The sequence below is a fragment of the Nicotiana sylvestris genome, chromosome 3 (assembly GCF_000393655.2).
Source record: "Nicotiana sylvestris chromosome 3, ASM39365v2, whole genome shotgun sequence".
In the NCBI taxonomy this organism is placed as follows: Eukaryota; Viridiplantae; Streptophyta; class Magnoliopsida; order Solanales; family Solanaceae; genus Nicotiana; species Nicotiana sylvestris.
Window position 1 is genome coordinate 131806104 of NC_091059.1, and position 23137 is coordinate 131829240.

Sequence of the window (23137 nt, forward strand, 5' to 3'; positions counted from 1 at the left end):
TTTGGAAAGAACCATGGCATTAAGAAAACCAAAAGCTTATTTTTCTCATAAAATGTAAAAAGAAGCTAACAACTTAAAAAGAAACTACTAAAGGAAATACGAAGCTATGAATTAAAATTACGAAAGAAGTTATGAAGTAAACTACGGAAGTCAAATTGAATATATACAACTTGAAGTAAAGCGAATATATACATAAATGAAAATGAATATGTACATCAAATGGTAAAAATATATACATACCAAAATGCGAAAGTAATGAATATATACATACCAAAATGTGAAAGTAACGAATATATACATACCAAAATTAAAAAATAAAGAGAAGTAAAGATAAAGAAAAATAGTATCATGGTTACTACATAACAATGTCACCAAATCATCACCAATCAAAATAGACCCCCCCCCCAAATAAGAGATAGCATTGTCCTCAATGCTAGTATCAAAATAAGATCAGGGAAAGGGTTAGAGAGTAAAGAAAACTCCTTATGTGGTCTGCATCGGGTCCGGCACATGAGTGGGGTCCTCAGACTCCATAGGATCAGTAGCTCCTTCTGGGTCCTCTAACTGGATCTCCAAATCCTGTGACTGGGGGACCACGGGGTTGCAGAGCATCTGGATCCTCAGCACTATGTGTAGTGGTAGCTGGCTCCTCAGACTGGCCAGCTGTTGGTGCCTCATACTCTATTGCATGTGCTGCTGGGACTTGCTCCTCCATGAGGAAATCCAGTGGGATGTCTCTAGCAGAAGTAAACCTCTCTACCTCCTTCTTCAACTGCTCCACTGACTCCTTTGAGGCCCGAGTCTTCTTTATCTTCTTCTTTTGCTTGCCCAGATCCTTGATGGCCTAACCCTTTGTATCCAAAGTCTTCAGGATCATCTTTTGGTTGTCCATGAGCTTCTTCTAGTTGTCCAGAAGCTCCTTCAATGAATCCTCCACTGATTGAGGTACCTGAAGCTGTGCTGGGGCTGACTGTGCTGCTACTGCACTGGATAAGACAGACAACTTTGATGTAGTTGTCTGCATCTAGTTGTTGATGCTAGATAAAGTTTGAGAAACCCGTAGTGCAGTCTGAGGGTAAGTGGAAGATGAGGGCACAAATAATGGCACTATGATGGATGGCCCCAAATGAAGGAGGAGGCATGGCAATTAAAGGACCCCCAGTTATGGAAGGATCTGACCCTATGGAAGTCACTACCCTAGGCTCTTTAGACTGGCCAGTAAAGATAGCGGCTTTACCCTTTGCTTTAGTGTTGTCTGGTACTTGGAGGTTGTACTAGGAGAAGGGCTTTTTAGGCTTTGCCTTTGTGTCATAATGCTTCTTTTCAACTCCTTGGTCCTCGAAATACATGGTGAGGAAGTTGGGGTAGGGGTAGGATCTTTCTTCCTTTCCAATTGCCTTTGTGATGTGAGAGTACATGAGGTTCCCCACATTGATAGAATACCCACCATGATGGAGGCTATCAAGACAGCCCGGGTGAGTGGGAGGACATTATTGTGCTGACATGGGTCCAGCCGGCTGCATACAAATGTAGACCACCCTTTGGCTTCAAAGATGAGGGTGTTTCTGGCTATTGGGACTCCAGCTATGAGCCATGCCAGTGTCGTTTCTCCGCCAACCATGGACGAGATGCTTTATCAAGTGCCAGCTTCTCCAAGTATTGCACGGCTTCCACATGCTCGAAATCAACATATTCATTCAACGTGTGGCCATCAAATCGGATCTTCAATTTTCGGACCTTTGTCACTATGGTGCCCTTTTTAACGTGGGCAACGTTTGTATAGAGCTCTTTGACAAGATATTCATTTGCATCCGGAACTTTGCTGGTGAAGAATTTCCACCCTATTCTCTCCTCAAACTGCATCTTGACATTTGGATTGTGGGGAAGGAGGTCTCTCTCTATGAACTATCTCTCAAGGGTGAGCGACCTTTGGGGCTACCATTCTCGAAACTTCATATAAGTTATTTCACTCACAAATCTATCAGCCCACACCTTGGGCTTTCTGGACCTGGCCAATCCCCCAACATTGGTGTCACCCCATCTCCCGTCATCTGGGACCTCGTCATCATCAATAGTAATAGGGGCAGCTGGTGAGGCCGAAGTTGTAGCAGGTGGGGAAGATGGTGCCGAAGCCTCAGTACCTTCCTCTGAGCCATTAGACAACTCAGAAGAGGAGGTAGGTTCATCTAGTAACTGGAGTCTCTCCGGGAAGTTTGTGGGGACATGTGTTGGCATAGAGTCTCCTTCCCGAAGCTTCCCGGGAAGGGACATATTCACTGCATCACTATGGTCCGCTGATTTATCTGCAGCTTTGATGGAGGCTCTTAACTTTCCAATCGACTTTTCCACTGCTAAGGGTATCTTGGTCTTTCCTTTACCCCTGCCTTAGGAGGGTTGTCACGACCCTAAACCTGGATCCGGTCATAATGGCACCTCTCGTGAAGACAAGGCCAACCGACACTTTCCCATTTCAGTTTTAAGCAATTAAACAATAAGAATTTAAGTCTAAAACTTAATAAATAAACCAACAGTAAGTAGTGAACATTACAGTTTGCGGAAATAAAATCCAACATAGCCCGATACCGGGGTGTCACTAGTCACGAGCATCTAAACAATCTGGAATACTCCAAATCAAACTACAGAGTTTAATACAGAAACCAAGAATATGAAGAAATAAGATAGGGAAGAGCTCCGGGCTGTGAACGCCGACAACTACCTAGAGACTACTCGGATCCGCCTGAGCTGGAAATGATCAGTACTCGGGAGCGGGACCAGATACGCCTGAATCTGCACACATGGTGCAGGAAGTAAAGTGAGCACTCCAACTCAGTGAGTAATAATCATAAATAAAGACCGAAAGCAAGAAATCACGTAAGGCAGAATGCATGCTATAATGAAGTAGTAAAACCCTTAAAAATAGTAAACCAGTGAAAGATAGGTAAAAATCCTTTAACTCAAATTTAACTTCATAAAAAGCCTTTTTCAACAATTAAGCAGGTAATTGGGCATGCAATTAAGAAAAAGATAAACATATAAATGTTCGCCCCTCGGGCACCGTATCAACAAATCTGCCCCTCGGGCAACATCTCAGAATAATACCAGCCCCTCGGGGTCAATCTCACATCACAATAGGTACCCGCGCTCACTGGGGCTGTGCAGACTCCTGGAGGGGCCCCTTATGGCCCAAGTGCAATATCAAGCCATCTCGTGGCATCATCACTAGGCTCTCGGCCTCATATCAATCAAGCCACCTCGTGGAATACATATCTCAGGCCCTCGGCCTCATAATCATAACCAAATGTTTCCTCACAACTTAGGCCATCGGCCTTACTCAGTCAAAATCCTCACAAGCCACTCAGGCAACAATAAAACAGTGATTCTCAGCCCAATTATCATTTGAAAGATCATTAAGTAATAAAACAGAGTAAACATGGCTGAGTATGAAAACAGTGGAAAATAACATGACTGAGTTCAAGTATAAAGTCAAAGCAGTGAGAAAATATCAATAAAAATCCCCAAAGGGTTTAAATAGTTGGCACAAGGCCCAAATATGGCATTCAGCCCAAATCATGATGATAGCAAATAGATTTCAGTCAAATACGCGGTAAAATAGTCATTCGGCACGGAGTAAGTCACAATCCCCAACAGTGCATGACCTCACGCTCGTCATCAAGCGTGTGCGTCACCTCAATATAGCACAATGATGTGCAAGTCCGGGGTTTCATACCCTCAGAACATCATTTACAATCATTACTCACCTCGAACAGGTCAAATTTCTAGCTCGCGATGCCTTTGCCTCTCGAATCGGCCTCCACTCGCGTCGAATCTATCCAAAATCAGAACCATGACATCAAAATATGCTAAGGGAATGAAGCCCAAGCGAAAATAATAAATATACAACACCAATCCCGAAATTACCAAGACCCGACCCCAAATCCCACGTATCGAAATTCGATAATTTTTACATTAGCAGATTCCTTATCTCCCCACAAGTTCATACATATCAAAAGTTCTAAAATCTGACCTCAAATGGTCCTTCAAATCCTCAAGCAAAGGTCTAAGTTTCCAAGCCCTAGTATCCCCAATTTTAGCTCTTTAATTCCATTAATTATAGCTATAATCCGTGAAATAATAGCATAGAAACGAGTTTTAGGTCCAAATTCCTTACCTCAAAGAAGTTCCCTTGAAATCCCTCTTCAAAATAGTACAAAAAGCTCCCAAGCCGAATTAGAAATGGTGAAAATAGCTCAAAATCGTGTAGGAGATAATTTATACCTTCAGCCCAGACATTTTCGCATCTGCGGCCCTATAACCGCTTCTGCGGTACCGCATTTGCGGCTAATCAACCGCTTATGTGGTTTTCACTTATGTCCCTCTATTCCGCATCTTTGATCCCTTACATCCCAACTTCCGCTTCTGCGATATTTTTCCCGCATATGCGGCATCGCACCTGCGGTCCCCAATCCGCAGGTGCGGAAATATCAGAAGCAGCACAATCTGCAGCTGCAACAATTCCTCAAACTCCTCGTCAACCATCTGAAATTACCCCGAGGCCCCCGCGATCTCAACCAAAAGCACCGACATATCCCAAAACCTTATTCAAACTTGTACCAATCTTCAAAACACCTCAAACAACATCAAATCAACCAAAACACACCGGGATTCAAGCCTAAGTTCCCAAAATTTTTTGAATTCTGCTTTTGATCAAAACCCCAACTAAACCACGTCCGAATAACCTGAAATTTTGCACACACATCCCAAATGACACAACAGAACTACTGCAATTCTCGGAATTCCATTCTGACCCCTATACCAAAATCTCGCCTACTAACCGGAAATCGCCAAAATATCAACTTCGCCTATTCAAGCCTAAATCTACTCCGAACCTCCAAAACTCATTCCGATCACGCTCCTAAGTCTCAAATCACCTCCCGAAGCTATCCGAACCATCGAAACTCACATTCGAGCCCTCTAACACATAGGTCAACATCCGATTGACTTTTTCCAACTCAAGTTTCCTCAAAAGAGACTAATGTCTCAAACCTTACCAAAATCATTCCGGATTCGATCCGACAAACCCGATACCACATAACACGGATAAACAAAGCATAAAGAAGTAGAAATAGGGGAAACGGAGCGGTAACTCATGAGACGACTGTCCGGGTCGTCATATCCTCCCCAACTTAAACAAATGTTCATCCTCGGACGAGTCAAGAAACATACCTGAAGCCTCAAACATGTGAGGATATCCGCTCCGCATCTCTCGCTCGGTCTCCCAGGTAGCCTCCTCCGTGGGCCGACCTCTCCACTGCACTTTCACTGAAGCTATATCTTTTGACCTCAACTTCCGAACTTGACGACCCAAAATAGCGACTGGATCCACATCATAGGTCAAATCATCATCCAACTGAACCGTGCTGAAATCCAGAACATGAGACGGATCCCCAGTAAACTTCCGAAGCATAGAAACATGAAATACGGGATGCATACTCGACAAGACGAGTGGAAAAGCAAGCTCATAATCCACCCCCCAATCCTCCGAAGCATTTCAAAAGGCCCAATGAACCGCGGACTCAATTTCTCTTTCTTACCAAATCTCATAACACCCTTCATGGGTGAAACCTTCAACAGAACCTTCTCACCAACCATGTAGGACACATCTCGAACCTTCCTATCAGCATAACTTTTTTGCCTTGACTGCGCTGTATGAAGCCTCTCCTGAATCACCTTCACCTTTTCCAAAGCATCCTGCACCAAGTCTATCCCAATAGCCTAGCCTCATCGGGCTCGAACCAACCAACTGGAGATCTACACCGCCTCTTATACAAAGCCTCATATGGAGCCATCTAAATATTCGACTAGTAGCTGTTGTTATAAGCAAACTCTACAAGCGGGTAGAAACTGATCCCATGACCCTCCGAAATAAATGACACAAGCATGCAACATGTCCTCCAATATTTGAATAGTGCGCTCGGACTACCCGTCCATCTGAGGGTGAAAAGTTGTGTTCAACTCAACCTGAGTGCCCAACTCTCGCTGCACAGACCTCCAAAACTGTGATGTAAACTGAGTGCTCATATCTGAAATGATGGAAACTAGGACACCATGCAAGCGAACAATCTCCCGGATATAGATCTCTGCCAGCCGCTTTGAAGAATAGGTAGTACATACAGGAATGAAGTGTGCGGACTTGGTCAGCCGATCCACAATCACCCAAATAGCATTGAACTTCTTCAAAGTCCATGGAAGTCCAACAACAAAGTACATAGTGATCCGCTCCCACTTCCACTCTAGAACATCCATCCGCTGAAGCAAGCCACCCGATCTCTGATGCTCATATTTCACCTGCTGACAATTGAGACACCAAGCTACAAATCCCACAATGTCTTTCTTCATTCTCTACCACCAATAGTGCTGCCTCAGATCCGGATACATCTTTGCGGCACCCGGATGAATGGAATACCGCGAGCTATGGGCCTCCTCCAGAATCAACTCCCGAAGCCCATCCACACTGGGCACACAAATCCAGCCCTGCATCCTCAACACCCCATCATCACCAATGGTCACATCCTGGCATCATCGTGCTGAACTATGTCCTTAAGAACAAGCAAATGCGGATCATCATACTGGCGCTCCCTGATGCGATCATATAAAGAAGACCGAGAAACAACACAAGCCAATACCCGACTGGGCTCCGAAATATCTAACCTCACGAACTGATTGGCTAAGGCCTGAACATCAACTACAAGAGGTCTCTCCCCAACTGGAATATATGCCAAACTCCCCATACTCATCGCCTTTTGGTTCAAAGCATCGGCTACCACATTGGCCTTCCCCGGATGGTACAATATAGTGATATCATAATCCTTTAGCAACTCTAACCATCTCCGCTGCCTCAAATTAAGATCCTTATGCTTGAACAAGTGCTGGAGGCTATGATGATCAGTCAACACCTCACAAGACACACCGTACAAGTAATGTTTCCAAATCTTCAACACGTGAACTATGGCAGCCAACTCCAAATCATGAATGGGGTAGTTCTTCTCATGGGGCTTCAACTGACGAGAAGCATAAGCAATAACTCTACCCTCCCACATCAATACACAACCAATACTAACTTTCGAAGCATCACAATACACGGTATATGAACCTGAAGTTGATGGCAAAACTAACACTGGAGCTATGGTCAAAGCTATCTTGAGCTTCTGAAAGCTCTCCTCACACTCGTCTGACCATACAAATGAAGCACCCTTCTGAGTCAACTTGGTCAAGGGCGATGCGATAGATGAGAATCCTTGAACAAAACGGCGATAATAACTCACCAAACCAAGAAAATGCGAATCTCTATGGCTGAGGACGGTCTGGGCCAACTCTGAACCGCCTCTATCTTCTTCGGATCAACCTGAATACCCTCGCTGGACACCACGTGCCCCAAGAAAGCCACTGAACTGATCCAAAATTCACACTTTGAGAATTTTGCATAAAGCTTTTCCTCCCTCAATCTCTGCAACACAACTCTCAAATGCTCCGTGTGCTTCTTCTGACTATGCGAATATACCAGAATATCATTAATGAAGACTATGACAAATGAGTCAAGATAAGGTCGGAACACACTGTTTATCAAATGCATGAACGTTTTTGGGGTATTGGTCAGCCCAAAAGATATCACCAAGAACTCATAATGACCATATCAGGTCCTGAAAGCTATCTTAAGAATATCCGAGTCCCTGATCTTCAACTGGTGATAACCTGAATGAAGATCAATCTTGGAGAACACTCTCGCTCAATGAAGCTGGTCGAATCATCAATGCGAGGCAAAGGATACTTGTTCTTAATTGTTACCTTGTTCAATTGTCTATAATCAATGTACATCCTCATAGTGCCATCCTTTTTCTTCACAAATATAATCGGCGCACCCTAAGGTGACACACTAGGCCGAATGAGCCCCTTATCAAGGAGTTCCTGAAGCTGCTCCTTCAACTCCTTCAACTCCGCTGGTGCCATACGATATGGCAGAATAGAAATGGGTTGAGTGCCCAGCACCAAGTCTATGCTAAAATCAATATCCCTATCTGGTAGCATGCCCGACAGATCTGCAGGAAACACATCGGGAAAATCCCTCACAACTTGAACAGAATCAATACTGGGAGTCTCAACCCTGACATCCCTCACGAAGGCTAGATACGAAAAACAACCCTTCCCAACCATGCATTGGGCTTTCAAGAATGAGATCACTCTATTGGAAACATAATCAGTCACACCTCGCCACTCAATCTGTGGCACACCCGGTATAGCCAATATAACTGTCTTAGCATGACAGTCCAGCATAGCACGACATGGAGATAGCCAATCCATGCCTAAAATGACATCAAAATCCACCATATACAATATTAAAAGATCCACATGGGTCTCCAGACCCCCAATAGTCACCACACATGACCGGTACACACGGTTTACAATAACAGCATCGCCACCGGGGTAGATAAATGAACAGGTGAAGCAAGAAACTCACGGGGCGTACTCAAATAACGAGCAAAGTATGATGACACATATGAAAAGGTGGAACCTGGACAAATAATATAGAGGCATCACTATGGCAGACTGAGACAATACCTCTAATAACAGCATCTGAAACAATAGCATCGGGTCTACCTGGAAGTGCATAAAAGCGGGCCTGACCGCCACCTGATCGACCTCCCCCTCTGGGGTGACCCCTAGCTGACTAACCTCCACCCCTAGTTGGCTGGGTGGGTGATGATGAAGTAACTAGCGCTGAAGCCGATGACTGACCCCTCTATTGAGATGAACTCGCAAGACGACGAGGGCACTGCATCCACATATGACCCATCTCTCCACACTCATAACAACTTCGAGGTGCTGGAGAAGGGAACTGAAGGGAACCCCTCGCACCAGAGTGACTAGCAGATGCACTCGACATAAAAGAGCCTAAACTGATAGAGCACGGGACGAACTCTGAGCTGGAAAGGCACTAAGTGATGACTGGACCTGATGAGAACTGTAAGAACCATGACCCGACGGAGCCCCATGGCAACCGGGGCAAGCTGGCTGAGCATGCCTGAATGGACGACCTCTATAGTGCTGAAAATAACCTCTCGAAGGAGTACCACTATAACTGCCAGATCCTCGAGACCTCTTGGCCTCCCTCTCCTCTTGCTCCTGGTGATGAACAGACTCAATCTAACGAGCGATATCCACAACCTCCTCGAAGGTAGCACCAGTCACCCTCTCCCTGGTCATGAGAATACGAAGCTGATAAGTGAGGCCATCAACAAACCTCCTAATCCTCTCTCTATTTATCGAAACCAACTAGATGTCATAACGAGCTAAATCAGAGAACCTCAACTCATACTGCGACACGGTTATCTCCCCTTGACGCAACCACTCAAATTGCCTGCGTAGCTCCTCTCTGTGAGACTGTGGCACATACTTCTCCACAAAGAGAGAGGCGAACTGCTGCCAGGTAAGGGGTGCTGCACCAACAGGCCTACGCCTCTCAAAATCCTCCTACCAAGTGAAGGCAACTCCCGAAAACTAATAAGTAGTGAAAGTGACCCTGCTGGTATCCAGAATACCCGTTGTACGAAGCATCCTCTAACACTTATCCAAGAAACCCTTGGCATCCTCGCACTCTGCACCACTGAAGGTCGGAGGCTGAAGCCTACCATACCTCTCCAACCTACGATGCTCGTCCTCTAGAATGGAAGGAACTACATAGTCCTGAGCAGCTGCAACCGGCTGGGTTTGATGTGCTCCCGGCATCTTAAGTCCCTGCACGACCTGCTCAGGTGTGTGAGTGGCGGGAGTCTGATTGCCTCCCCCGGCCTAAAAAGTAATTGCGGTTGTAGTGGCTGAAACCGCCTGAGCTAGGCTAGTGCAAACTGATAAGATCTGAGATAAGGCCTCCTGAAGAACCGGAATCACAATGGGCACAGCTGGTGCTGCTGGAGCGTCCATAACTGGGATATGATCCTGAATTGGGGCGCGTGGTGGATCTGCAAGTGTTGCCATATCTGCTCTGCCCCTACCACAACCACGACCGAGTACTCGGCCTCTAGTGGCCACAGCTGGTGATATTGGTGGTCGTCCATCCTGACCGGTAGCGTGTGTCCTCACCATCTATGAGAGAATAGAATAACAAAAGTTTAGTACTTGGATTAACAAATTCGCACGACAAGAATTACAAGAATATGAAGTTTTTCGTAAAGGTTTTGCAACCTCACAAGGATAAATACAGACGTCTCCATACCGATCCGCGAGACTCTACTAAACCTGCTTATAACTCGTGAGACCTATGTAACCTAGGCTCTGATACCAACTTATCACGACCCTAAACCCGGACCCGGTCGTGATGGCGCCTCTCGTGAAGACAAGGCCATCCGACACTTTCCCATTTCAGTTTTAAGCAATTAAACTATAAGAATTTAAGTCTAAAATGTAATAAATAATCCAACAGTAAGTAGTGAACATCACAGTTTGCGGAAATAAAACCAAACACAGCCCGATACCGGGGTGTCACTAGTCATGAGCATCTAAATAATCTGGAATACTCCAAATCAAACTACAGAGTTTAATACAGAAACTAAGAACATGAAGAAATAAGATAGGAAAAAGCTCCGGGCTGTGAACGCCGACAGCTACCTAGAGACTACTTGGATCCGCCTGAGCTAGAAATGATCAGTACTCAGAGCGGGACCAGATACGCCTGAATCTGCACACATGGTGCAGGGAGTAAAGTGAGTACTCCAACTCAGTGAGTAATAATCATAAATAAAGACTGAAAGCAGGAAATCACGTAAGGCACAAGGCATGCTATAATGAAGCAATAAAACCCTTAAAAACAGTAAACCAGTGAAAGATATGTAAAAATCCTTTAACTCAAATTTAACTTCATGAAAAACCTTTTTCAACAATTAAGCAGATAATTTGGCAGGCAATTAAGAAAAAGATAAACACATAAAGGTTCGCCCCTCGGGTACCGTATCAACAAATTTGCCCCTCAGGCAACATCTCTGAATAATACCAGCCCCTCGGGGTCAATCTCACATCACAACAGGTACCCGCGCTCACTGCGGGTGTGCAGACTCCTGGAGGGGCCTCTTATGGCCTAAGTGCAATATCAAGTCATCTCGTGGAATCATCACTAGGCTCTCGGCCTCATATCAATCAAGCCACCTTGTGGCATACATATCTACGGCCCTCGGCCTCATAATCATAACCAAATGTTTCCTCACAACATAGGCCCTCGGCCTTACTCAGTCAAAATCCTCACAAGCCACTGGGGCAAAAGTAAAACTGTGATTCTCAGCCCAATTATCATCTGAAAGATCATTTAAGTAATAAAATAGAGTAAACATGGTTGAGTATGAAAACAATGGAAAATAACATGACTGAGTTCAAGTATAAAGTCAAAGCAGTGAGAAAATATCAATAAAAATCCCCGAAAGGTTCAAATAGTTGGCACAAGGCCCAAATATGGCATTCATCCCAAATCATGATGATAGCAAATAGATTTCAATCAAATATGCGGTAAAATAGTCATTTGGGACGGACTAAGTCACAATTCCCAATAGTGCACGACCCCACGCTTGTCATCAAGCGTGTGCGTCACCTTAATGTAGCACAACGATGTGCAAGTTTGTGGTTTCATACCAAATAGCATTTACAATCATTACTCACCTCGAACTGGTCAAATTTCTAACTCGCGATACCTTTGCCCCTCGAATCGGTCTCCACTCGCGTCGAATCTATCCAAAATCAGAACCATGACATCAAAATATGCTAATGGAACGAAGCCTATCAATCCCGAAATTACAAGGACCCAACCCCCGGGACCACGTCTCGAAATTTGATAATTTTTACATTAGCAGATTCTTTATCTCCCCACGAGTTCATACATATCAAAGTTCTAAAATCCGACCTCAAATGGTCCTTCAAATTCTCAAGCAAAGGTCTAAGTTTCGAAGCCCTAATTTCCCCAATTTTAGCCCTTAAATTCCATTAATTATAGCTCTAATCCGTGAAATAATAGCATATAAATGAGTTTTAAGTTCAAATTCCTTACATCAATGAAGTTCCCTTGAAATCCCTCTTCAAAATCATCCAAAAAGCTCCCAAGCCGAATTAGAAATGGTGAAAATAGCTCAAAATCGCGTAGGTGACAATTTATACCTTCAGCCCAGACATTTTTGCATCTGCGGCCCTATAACCGCTTCTGCGGTACAACATTTGCGGCCAATCAACCGCTTCTGCGGTTTTCACTTATGTTCCTCTATTCCGCATCCGCGATCCCTTATCCGCATCTACGACATCGCAGATGCGGTTCTCCTCACCGCTTCTGCGGTTTCCTGCCTACATCCCAACTTATGCTTCTGTGACCTTTATCCCGCATATGCGGTGTCGCACCTGCGGTCTCCAAGCTGTAGCTGCATAAATACCAGAAGTAGCACAATCTACAGCTGCAACAATTCCTCAAACTCCCAAAATCTTCCGAATTCCACTTTTGATCAAAACCCCAACCAAACCATATTTGAATAACCTGATATTTTGCACACACATTCCAAATGACACAACAGAACTACTACAACTCTCGAAATTCCATTCCGACCCATATACCAAAATCTCACCTACCAACCGGAAATCGCCAAAATATCAACTTCGTCAATTCAAGCCTAAATCTACTCCGAACCTCCAAAACTCATTCTGATCATGCTCCTAAGTCCAAAATCACCTCCCAAAGCTATCCGAACCATTGAAACTCACATCTGAGCCCTATAACACATAAGTCAACATCCGGTTGACTTTTTCCAACTTAAGCTTTCTCAAAAGAGACTAAGTGTCTCAAACCTTACCAAAATCATTCCAGATTTGATCCGATCAACCCGATACCACATAACACAGATAAACAAAGCATAAAGAAGCAGAAATGGGGGAAACGGAGTGGTAACTCATGAGACGACTGACTGAGTCGTCACAAGGGTTCTACCCTCCATTTAGATGTATCACCTCTATCTCTGGAATGGATCATTGTCTGCAACAAACAAGCAATGAAACACAGTCAGAATAAAGCTTTAAGCATATGTTAAAATAGTGCAGACGAAATGCAAATACTGCTTCTCAGGACAAGGCACCACGAACCGCGAAAAAGTGAACACAGTCGCAGAAGGCCTAACACGGATCGCGAAAAAATGAATGTGGCCGTAAAGAGGTTAGGTTCAGAATAATAACTCTCTGATCTTAGTCGAACGCAGATCGCGAAATAATGAAGGCAGATGCGAACAACCAAATGCGAACCGCGGAAAAGTGGACGCAACCGCGAAAGCTATTATCAGACTCTCTGAAGTTCAAGAGCGCGGTCCGCGAAAACAAGGACACGGCCGTGAAGAACCAACTGCGGACCATGTAAAAGTGATCGTGGTCACAAACTCGAATCAATAATCAGTAGTTAAAAGTTAGGGTTTCGCAAACTGCGAAAAACTGAAAGCGGTCGCATACTCTAATGCGGACAACGTAAAACTGGTCATGGCCGCGAAATTCAAACGCGACTAATATTAATGAACACATTAACCTAGGGTTTTCACTAAGTGCGCAAAAATCCCTTCAATTAGCATTCAAAGTTACAAACTCTATTCCCATTAGGCATGTAAACATTTCCTACATGTGTTTAAGCAGTAATTGATTATGGGATATATTTAACTCTAACTAAAAACTAAAAAGAATAATTAAAACAAAAAGGAAAGAAAAGAAATAGATAAAATCAATTCAAGGACTTGAACATACCAGTTGTGAAATTTTAGTAGGAAAAGAACTCTTGGTTAGAAAGAGATGAGATTGAGAGCCAGAGAAGATGAATAGTAGTTTTGTGCGGTGAAACTTTAGGGTTCGAAAAAGTATAAAAGACTTAAGGACCCACTATTTATATTTAGCAGATGTGGAACCCACCGACTAACCTGAGCGCAGCAGTGAAATTTTGTCGCGGTTTGCGCTTTGTTACCTTATGTAGAGCAGCTTCAAATATCTGATCGCGGTCCGCAAAATATTGACCGCGGCCGCCAAATTACCGTGGTCCAAGAAAATGTGAACGCGATCGCGAATCATGAAGGGGCTGTGATAGACCAACTTCAAAGAGTTGGCATTTTTCATAAACCAGCTACATGGTCCGCATCAAAATTCTGCGGCCGCAAAGTGCTCATACGGTCCGCAAAATGATAGGCACGGTCTGCGGTCTTTTTTTTTGTGCCCCTTAGCCAACTTTTTGCCTTGTCAATTTCTTGCACTGCACAACCAATTCCTACACACACTTCACAACCAGTTAGTCCAAAACAATGCCTAATCTAAGAAGAAAATCAAAAGAAAGAAAAACACATGGGTTGCCTCCCAAGAAGCGCCCGATTTAACGTCTCTGCACGACGCATGTTACCATCATTCACTTGAAATGAACCAATGCCACAACGTGGCCATCATCAACCTCACCAAGGTAGTGCTTCACTCGATGCCCATTGACTCTAAAGATCTCACCATTCTTATTTTTCAAGTCTAGAGCACTAAAGGGAGTTACATGCACCACTTCAAAGGGACCGCTCCATTTTGACTTTAGCTTTCTCGAAAACATCCATAACCGAGAGTTGAATAAGAGAGCAAGGTCACCTTCTTTGAATTCTTTGTTCTGGATATATTATCATGTAGGTATTTCATCCTGTCCTTATACAATGACAAACTGGAATAAGCATGGAACCAAAACTCATAAAGTTCATTCAATTTCCCCACCCGAAGATTGGCAGCTACTACTACAAAAAAATAGCATTTAACGATGGACAATATCCGTCGCTAAAGAGCTTTTTTTCGTCGCTTAGCTGGATTAGCGACGGAATTGCGACCGCTTTTCCTTGGTTGCTGATTTGCTCGTTGCTAAGCTCCTAGCGACGAAAAAATTGAATCTGTCGCCAAATTAGCAACGTTCTAGCGACAAATACTATCCGTTGCTACATTTAGCGACAGAAAATCCATCGCCATATTAGCAAATTGTGTCGCTAAATTCATAATGCATTTCGTCGTTGGTATACTTTTGCGACGGAAAGTCGGTCGCTAATCTGTCGCCAAATATTTTTAGAGTCATTTCATCTTTTCTTTTAGAGACAAAAATCGTCTATTGCAATCTGTCGCTATATTTATTTCTATTACGAAAAATATCTGTCGCAATCTGTCTCAATATCTTTCTCTTTTAGATCTTTTTTATTTATTATTTTAAATTTTCTCCGCTCATGCATTTTGAATGTAAATTATTAGATATCCTAAATAATAGCTAAAGATCATATAAATTAACATGCTTCAAGGTCCAAAATGATATCAAAATGCATATAGCTATTACAATTAAGTTTGAATCATCTCTAACACCAACAATAACTATGCACTCTGTTAGTGCAGGAATCAAACACATCACTAACTCATCCAGATTCCCTATTGATGCTGATTGAGAACTCGAAGGTGGTATTGATGATGAAGCATCTGATCCAGAAGAGCCACGAAGATTCGGCTCGTAGTAGCATTTTACTTGAGATCCAAGACCATATAATCTTCTCTTCTTTTTCCCTCATGCAGCTTCATAATATGTTTTACATTGATCAATATCAGACCGAGTTTATGTTTGTTCCCATAATATTTCTTGATATCTTTCCTGTAAAAGAAGTGTAATAAGTAGTGAAATTAAAACAATCAAGAATGTTGAGCATTTAATTAACCAATAGAGAGGATGCAACTTTTCATATTTGCTGCTATATGCAAGGACAAAATTATGGGAGGATAAAAGTCCCAACAAAATATTATATGATACTATAATTATAATCTAATCATTATCTACGACATCCTAATATTGGAAAATTAAGCTAGAACCTTCCAAGTTCATGTTTTCTTCCTATTTGCAGGCTTATTCTGATTATCCACAGTTCTATCCTTGGTATTGAGATCTTCTCCTGCCATTGCATAACAAAGAAGAAAAACAATGCTTTATTGATTTGGTTTGTCACTCCAATAATTATCATAAATAAGTCGTTAAAATCAATTTGGAGGGAGCCAAAAGATTGAGCTAATTGCTCAACCATTTGTTTTTCTTAGATAAAATATCTCAGAACTCTAAACCACTCTATTCTAAAGTTCATTCACATAACCAAAGATACGTTATTGTTGGTAGTATTAGATGCAATTTGGTTTTGGATGTACCAAACTCATTAGCTATACCAACAGCAAAAATGCAAAAGCCACTTACAGAACACTAATTTTAGAATCCACCTCAAGGAAGAAGTCCCATTTCAAATTGGATATTAGTTACCAGATTAGATAAAAAAAATATTGAAAATTTTATTTTTAATACCACAAAGCAAACACGTTGATAGAGAGCAGCTTCACTATCCCTTTTTACATTGTAGTAAATAAGATCATAAAATATTGGACTTACATTCACGATTCGAGCTTTCTCATCAAGAAAAAATTTTCCATCGTGCTCATGTGTATGGACGTACAAATGTATCTCACTTGGTGTTGGGTCTCGATCCTTCTCAACAGCTTATACAAAAAATAATATATTTTTCTTCTTTAGAAATGTTTCTATGCAGTAACAAAATTTAGAAATTTTTTATAGCTAACAAATGATGGAGAAACAACAATTTAAACTCTAAAATAAGTAACAGTGGCAACAGTCAGCAGTAGTAGTAATTAGTTTTCTTCCTTTGCATCTAAATAACATTGGCAGCAGTTATATTCTATACTCTAAAATGACAGTCAAGTTAGATTAACAATTCATTCTTCCCCTTCAAAGAGTGATTTTCTTTGGAAAAAAACATTGAAGATTTTTGGAACATGGGGATGACTATTGTATTAGCAACAACAGAATAAAGCTTAAAAAAATTCTACCTAAGGAACATGAGAAAGAAGCACAAAGGGAACATATAGTAGTACAGAATATATAATAGCAATCAGTTATTAGAATAAGCAGAAAGATAACTAGTGATAAGGTAGTATGAGCAGAGTGATAGATCTACAACTTCTTCTTAGTTTTTCCACACATATTTACAAGTGAAAGCTCCTATATTCTCTGGTATTCAATAAGGAATATCGTCTTTCTCCATAGGTCAAATAAATTACTACATCTTGTTCAAGTTTAAAATACTAATATTTTTTAACAAGTAGTAGTACTTAAACAAATACCATCCAACCCTCTTTTTTTAAAGTGAAAAAATCACACATACTTAATTACAAGATACTTTGAAATAATTAATCAATCAACCTTGACCACCAGGTTTTTTCCTCTAACAAGCTATTGGCAAACACAAACTAGAATTCAGCTAAGAGAAACCCAATCAAAGTAAAGTAGTAAACACATTAGCATAGTATATTCTCCTTTTATGTGGAAGAAGAAACATAAAGATGTGTACCACTAAAGATTTCCAAACATTTCAATCAATGCTGCTAACTTGAAAGGAAATATGGTAAATATATTTTTAAGGACATACAAAATAAGATAAATTTACTTGGCCCCTGTAGGAAACGGAACAACTAATTAGATATGAAAGGTCCAACGGAATGAGCACCATAACAATGTTGTAAATAAACATGAAGGTATGTGCAGTGAAACATCAGCTGAGCGTCACATTCTTCAATAATAGACTGACTGGCTACTCACCTGGAACTGGTCGCACATAGAGAGCTCTAGATACATATAGAGAAACATATACACATAGAGAGAGGGGGAGAGATAGAAGTAGAGTGAGATTACCTAAACTTGATTTAACTACTCGTACAAGCGACGACGATGTTAGTTAAGAAGAAATAGATCTTCACATATCATCACAAGCGGTGAAAGCACCCTATGAAACAAAAAACATAAATTAAATTTCTAATACAAATATCAAAAGCTGTTCGAATTTTTTTTTTGTAGATCTGGACAAAAAATTAAACAGACATGCAAGAGAAGATTAATTAGGCCACCAAAAGAATCTGTTAGTTTCATATATTAAACAAAACATTTCTTAGACAAATATACTTGATAATATACACAAATTGGTGGCTTATCTATTTTGGAACCCAAAATTAGTACTAAGCATAAGAAAGAGAGGAAGAAACAAAGCCATCTACAAACCTTAGATTCACGTTGGCTACTAATTTTTGCTCTTGTTCTTAAAATCCCTTACCCAGATTATCTCCCAATTGATTTTTCTCTCCTATGGAAAAAAAATACAAAATTACATTTCTAATACAAAATTTGTCTAAAGCTATGTGAAGAAATTTTTTGTAGATCTGGACAAAAAATTAAGAAGATAAGCAGAAGAAGATTAATTAAACTACCAAAGGAATCTACCAAAAAATTCTCGAAACTTTTACAATCCAAGAAGATGACGGTCTATAGAGCCATTTCTATGTCAAAATTAACACAGAAATATGATTGTTATAAGCTTTCATGATATAAAGAAACAATCAAAAGGATGAAACCACATCAGATGACAAAAATCTGTCCAACAAAAAAATCGAAAACATAATATTTGCTAAGCTACAATACTCCAATAACTGTAATATAAAATTCCAACAAAATATCAGTGTTCACTTGAAGTTTTGATTTTATCACATCTAAAGTCAAGAATAACCCAAAATCTGATTCTTATAAAGTTTTGTAAAGTAACAATCAAAGACATGAAATCGATTCAACAAAAAAGTCCCAAAATACAAATTTTGCTAAGCTATATAAATAAATCTCCCAAAGAGATACCAGTTTCAAATAAATCTGATTTTTATCACAAATGATAACAAAAGATTAGTGCTAAGCTTATTTAAGAAGAAACAAATCCATCTACAAACCTTTGATTCACATTGGCTAATGATTTTTACTCTTGTTCTTGAAAATCCTCATCGTGTGACTTCTACTGATTTTGCTCTCAGCCACCTAATTTTGCTCTCTCTTATGTTTCTGCTGTTTTAGAAGAGACTGATGGTTTACCAAATTTGTGCCCTAGGAAAAATAATAAAGTTGTCTTCAGTGATGGATTTAGCTAAGGACAGGTTCCGTCGCTACAAATAATATTATTTTTTATTAAAAAATACATTATCGACGGAAATTTCCATAGCAAGGAGTTTTAAAATATTTTGATAAACAAATTAAGGCTAGCGACGGATTTTCCGTTGCTAAATCCGTCGCTGGAGTTAAATAAATTTTGTCGCTCAGCTTTTGTCGCTAAATCTGTAGGTAAATTAAGGGCGCCAATATTTAGCTCCAACAATTAGGATAAATTTTTGAATTTGTCGCTATTCCATCGCTAGATTAGATGCTAACTATTTTTTTCTTTTTTTTCAACGAAACTTTTAGTTCATAGCCAATCTGTCGCTAATCAGTGATGGAACAAAAGTTGTCGCTAAAATCCGTCGCTAATTGCTGTTTTTTTTGTAGTGTACATCCCACTCTAGGTTCAATTTCTTCAACACCCACATGGCCTTATGCTCTAGTTCCACTGAGAGGTGACATGCTTTACCAAATACCAATCGATATGGATACATACCAATTGGAGTCTTGCAAGTTGTTCTATATGCCCATCAAGCATCGTCAAGTTTCCTTAACCAATCAGTCTGGTTTGCATTGACAGTCTTGGATAGAATACTCTTGATCTCCCTGTTGGAGACCTCAACCTATCCACTTGCTTGGGGTTGATAGGGAGTTGACACCTTCTAAGTGACACCATACTTAGAGAGTAAAGTGGCAAAGACTTTGTTACAAAAATGAGAACCCCCATCACTAATGATGGCCCTTCGGGTGCCGAACCTTGTAAATATATTTTTCTTCAAGAAGGCCACCACAATCCGTGGTTCATTGTTCGACAAATCCATAGCTTCAACCCACATGGAGACATAATCCACAATAATAAAAATATAAGTGTTCCCACATGAACTCGCAAATGGACCCATAAAGTCGATACCCCACACATCAAAAATGTCGATCTCAAGGATGGTAGTGAGAGGCATCTCATTCTTCTTGGAAATCCCACCATCTCTTTGGCACTCATCACACCACTTGACAAGCTCGGTAGCATCTTTGTACAAGGTAGGCCAATAGAATCCACAACTTAAGACCTTTGTAGCAGTTCTCGCCTGTGACGACCCGACCAGTCGTATCATGAGTTACCACTCTGTTTCCCCCATTTCTGCTTCTTTATGCTTTTTTATCCGTATTTTATGGTATCGGGTTGGTCGGATCGAGTCCGAGATGATTTTGGTAAGGTTTGAGACACTTAGTCTCTTTTAAGGAAGTTTGAGGTGGAAAAGTCAACCGGATATTGTCTTATGTGTTAGAGGGCTCGGATGTGAGTTCCGATGGTTCGGTTAGCCTCGGTAGGTGATTCATGACTTAGGAGTGTGATCTTAACGGGTTTTGGAGGTTCAGAATAGAATTAGGCTTGAATTGGCGAAGTTGATATTTTGGCGATTTCCGGTTGATAAGCGAGATTTTGATATAGGGGTCGGAATGAAATTCTGAGAGTTGCATTAGCTTCGTTGTGTCATTTGGGATGTGTGTATAAAATTTTAGGTCATTCGGACGTGGTTTAGTTGGGTTTATGATCAAAAGCATATTTTGGAATGTTTTAGAAACTTAGGCTTGAATCCGATATGATTTGGTAGATCTGAAGTTGTTTGAGGCATTTTGATGATTGGAACAAGTTTGAATAAGGTATTGGGTTATGTTTGTACTTTTGGTTGAGGTCCCGGGGGCCTCAGAATGATTTCGGATGGTCGTCAGAGAAGTTGAAAGGTTATTGCAGCTGCTGAGATTTTTTTTCTGCTTCTGATGTTTTTGCATCCGCGGTTTGGGGACCGCAGGTGCAGCGTTGCACGTGTGGAAGGGGAGGTGCAGATGCGGAATGGAGAGGTAGAGTCAGGAACCGCAGATGCAATAGAGGGACCGCACCTGCGGAGTCGCAGATGTGGCGAGTGGTCCGCAAATGCGATATTTGGTCTGATAAGTTATTTCCACAGAAGCGGAGGGTGAACCGCAAATGCGGTACCGCGGAAGCGTATTTTGGACCGCAGATGCGGGCACCCCTGGTCAGATAAATTAAAAGAGTCCTTCGCGAATTTTTGGGTTATTTCACCATTTTTGACTTCGGCTTGAGAGCTTTTGGACGATTTGGAAGAGGGATTTCAAAGGAACTTCGTTAAGGTAAGAATTTTGGACCTAAACACATTTCTATGGTAGTATTTCATGGATTAAGGCTGTAATTAAAGGAATTAAAGGGCTAAAAATGGGGGATTAGGGCTTGAGTTTAAGAGGCCTTAAAATGAGTATTTGAGAGGTCATTTGAACTCCGATTTTGGTATTCTTGATATGCATAGACTCATGGGGAGATGAGGAATCTATTGATGTAGAAATTTCTGAATTTTGAGATGTGGGCCCAGAGGTTGGGTTTTGGTAATTTCGGGATTTGTTCCCTTTGTTGATTGTTTTCACTTGGGCTTTGTTCCTTTAGCATATGTTGACGTACTCGTTCTGATTTTGGATAGATTCGATGCGCACGGAGGCCAATTCGAGGGGCAAAGGCGTCGTGAGCTAGAGATTTAGCCGGTTCAAAGTGAGTAATGATTGTAAATGATGTCCTGAGGGTTTGAAACCCCGGATTGCACATCGTAGTGCTATGTTGAGGCGAGACACACACTTGATGACGAGCGTGGGGTCGTGCACTATTGGGAATTGTGACTTGGTCCATCCCGGTTGATGATATAACCGCGTATTTGACTGAATTTATTTGCTATCATCATGATTTGGGCTGAATGCCAGCTATTTGAACCCTTCAGGGATTTTTATTACTATTTCCTCACTGTTTTGACTTTATACTTGAACTCAATCATGTTAATTTCCACTGTTTTACTACTCAGCCATGTTTACTCAGCTTTTAAGACTTAAATGATATTTTAAATGATGTTTGGGCTAAGAAACACTGTTTTACTATTGCCCGAGAGGCTTGTGATGATTTTTTTGACTGCGTAAGGCAGGGGGCCTACATTGTGAGGAAACATTGATACTGATTTGAGGCCGAGGGCCTAAGATATGTACTCCATGAGGTGGCTTGATTGATATGAGGCGGAGGGCCTAGATTTGATGCCACGAGATGGCTTGTTATTGCGCTTGGGCCGTAAGGGGCCCCTCCAGGAGTCTGCACACCCCCAGTGAGCGCAGGTACCCATTGTGATGTGAGATTGAGCCCGAGGGGCTGTTATTGTTCTGAGATGTTGCCCGAGGGGCGGATGTGGTGATACTGTGCCCGATGGGTGAACCTTTATATGTTTATTTTTCATAATTGACTGTCAATTACTTGTTTACTTGTTGAAAGAGGATTTTTCTTGGCTTTTCACTGTTTTACTGCTTTTAAACGGTTTTACTACTTCATTATGGAATGCCTTGTGCCTTACGTGTTTTTTACTTTCAGTCGTTATTTACATTTGTTACTCACTGAATTGGAGTACTCACTTTACTCCCTGCACCCCTATGTGCAGATTCAGGAGTAGCTGGTACCGCTCTCGAGTGCTGATCCCTCCAGTTTCAGGCGAGCATTCGGAGACTACAAGGTAGTTGTTGACATCCGCAGCCCTATGTCTCTACTCTTTTATCATTTCTATTTCCCTTCAAAATTTGTACTAGTTTATGGATTTAGCAGACTTGTATTATAGCTTATAGACGCTCATGACTTGTGGCACTCCGGTTAGGGCTATGTCGGATTGTATTTCCGCTACTTATTATCATTAAATCATGTTTTAGACTGCTTTTATGTTGTTTAACTGCTTTAACAAGTGAATTGGGTTTAGTTGGATGGCCTTGTCTTCACGAGAGGCACCATCACGACCGGGTTCGGGGTTAGGGTCGTGACATCGCCCTACCATGGTGACCACCATAGGGCGAAGAATGATAAGCTTAAAGAATACCCAATTTCTCTTCTTCTGGAACATATCTTCGGATAACACCTTCGGTGCAAATTTTGAAAAGATATGGCTCATCCCAATAATAATCCAAGCAGTCCCGTTTGAGCTTCTTCCTTTGGTTTGAATAGAACTCATTCGGAACAATTCCACTCACAAGATAGTTAGCCACATCGGC

The 23137-nt window shown here is 41.5% G+C and overlaps 1 long non-coding RNA gene across 1 annotated transcript; it reads right to left on the minus strand.

Moving 5' to 3' along the window:
- Nucleotides 1–15412: 15412 nt before the first annotated feature.
- Nucleotides 15413–18956, minus strand: LOC104224446 (uncharacterized). Its single transcript, XR_710352.2, has 4 exons — nt 18862–18956; nt 17786–17876; nt 16469–16575; nt 15413–15691 (listed from the first exon to the last, which is right to left on the minus strand). It is a non-coding gene; the product is annotated as an uncharacterized lncRNA (long non-coding RNA).
- Between the last annotated feature and the right edge of the window lie 4181 nt (nt 18957–23137).